Below are 2,617 nucleotides of genomic sequence, written 5' to 3'. Positions count from 1 at the left end.
AGCCCAAAGGAAATGAAAAATGATGAAACAAAAATTCTTCTTTCTTTCTCCACACTCACGGCAATGGGCATGCATGAGACCATTTTTTGTATCTTTTTTTTTTTTTGTTCCCTTTCATTATTAAATTCCCATGCTCACTATTTTATTTTTTTCTTACATACACCATTGTCCCAACATGTTTTATGACATGTTTTTACCCATAATCTCTTGTCATAGCCGGCCACTAGCTATTAGGGGGGGGAAATTTGACATGCAAGTCCTCTCCTTTGACTACATGCACTATTAGGTCCTTATAGATTAGCCTATCACTTTTCAAAAGTGTCACACAAGTCCTACTAACTGAATTCACATGCTATCAGCTAAATCGAAGCCTGAAATTTTCACACATTCATAATTACATATTCTAGACAATAAATATTACGTTCAAACATTTCGGTGACTCGGTTTAGCGGTCCCGAAACTAGTTCCCGACTAGGGTCAATTTTGGGCTGTCACACATTCGCTTTTCCCGGATGATAATCAATAACAAGCTCGTAATCTTTCAACAACTCCAACCATCTTTGTTGTCTCAAATTCAAGTCTTTTTGTGACATCAAGTACTTAAGACTTTTATGGTCGGTATATACCCGACATTTTTCACCATACAAATAATGTCGCCAAATTTTCAAAGCAAACACCACCGCAGCCAATTCCAAATCGTGAGTAGGATAATTCCTCTCATGAGGTTTTAACTGCGTCGAAGCATATGCCACCACTTTTCCTTCTTGCATGAGCACACACCCCAAACCATTTAGAGAAGCATCACTATACACCACAAATTCTTTACCCGATTCGAATTTGTACTAACACCGGTGCCTCTGTTAATAACTTTTCAATTCTTCAAAACTCTGTTGACATTCTTCCGTCCATTCAAATTTAACATTCTTTCGAGTAATCTAGTTATAGGAGCAGCAATTATAGAAAATCCATTTACAAACCGCCGATAATACCCAGCTAGCCCTAAGAAACTTCTAACTTCGATTACATTTTTCTTGGTTTCCAATCAACAATGGCTGAAATTTTACTAGGACCAACCCGTATACCATCACGAAACAATATGACCCAAAAATCCAACTTCCGAGCCAAAATTCACTTTTACTAAACTTAGCATACAGTTGCTTATCTCTCAAAGTTTGCAAAACTATCCTCAAATGCTCAAGATGTTCTGTCTCATCTTTTGAATAAATTAAAATATCATCTATAAACACCACAACAAATCTGTCCAAGTATGGCGAAATATGCGATTCATTAAATCCATAAATACAAGCAGGAGCATTTGTCAACCCAAATGGCATAACTAAAATTCATAATGACCGTACCTTGTTCTAAAAGCGCTTTTAGGCACATCCGACTCTTTTACCCGCAGATTGGTAATACCGGATCTCAAGTCAATCTTTGAAAACCATGTCGCTCCTTTTAGCCGATCAAACAAATCATCAATTCTTGGCAACGGATACTTGTTTTTGATTGTCACCTTGTTTAACTGCCGATAATCAACACACAACCTCATAGAACCATCCTTCTTTTTCACAAATAACACAGGAGCACCCCAAGGTGAAAAACTCGGTCTCACAAAACCTTTATCAGTCAACTCTTGCAACTGTGACTTTAATTCCTTCAACTCTGCTGGTGCCATTCTATACGGAGCAGTCAAAATCGGAGCTATTCCCGGTATCAAATCAATACCAAATTCTACTTCCTCGATCGAGGCAAACCCAAAATTCTTCCGAAATACGTCCGCAAATTCACACACAACCCAAGACTTGATTCAACTTTCTTTTCAACTTCTTTTGTATTAATTACATACGCCAAATAAGCTTCATAACCCTTTCTCGATATCTTTGAGCCGACATTGAAGAAATCACACTAGGCAATGCCTCGATTTATCTGATTCAACCCGCAGAGTTTCACCATTTCCACACTTTAATTCTATAACCTTTTCTTTGCAATTTACTATAGCATCATACAATGTCAACCAATCCATACCCAAAATAACATCAAATTCATCAAACGGTAACAACATCAAGTCGGCCGGAAAGTAATGACCCCGAATCATTAAAGGGCATTTCTTGCTTACTTTATCAACTATCACGCATTTGCCTAACGGGTTCGACACTTTAATTATAAATTCTGTGTTCTCAACAGGTATATTCATACTAGACACCAGTTTCATGCATACATATGAATGAGTAGAACCGGGATCAATCAAAGCAATAACATTAACATTATAGAGGGAAAATGTACCGGTAATCACATCAGGTGAGGAAGCATCTTCACGTGCTTTAATAGCATAAGTTCTAGCCGGAGCCCTTCCTTCAGGTCTAACTGGTGCATCCCTGGCTTCATTCTTACTGCTTGCTTCGCTCCCAGCTTTTCTTGGATATCTTCCTCTCGAATCCGCCCCACTTGTTTTTACATTCGAAATTTTTCTTTCTCGACTCTCTCAGGCGTCTCTAATAAAATGATCCAAGAACCACATCGAAAACATTCATTTGCTCTACGGACCAAAATGATTTCTACCACACCGGCACTCGGGTTTAACAAATCTCGAGTTCCCTACACCGTCAGCCAAGTAGTG

The sequence above is a fragment of the Gossypium arboreum genome, chromosome 3 (genome assembly GCF_025698485.1).
Source record: "Gossypium arboreum isolate Shixiya-1 chromosome 3, ASM2569848v2, whole genome shotgun sequence".
NCBI lineage: Eukaryota > Viridiplantae > Streptophyta > Magnoliopsida > Malvales > Malvaceae > Gossypium > Gossypium arboreum.
The sequence above is the reverse complement of the archived record's forward strand: the minus strand, read 5'-3'. Positions refer to the sequence as shown.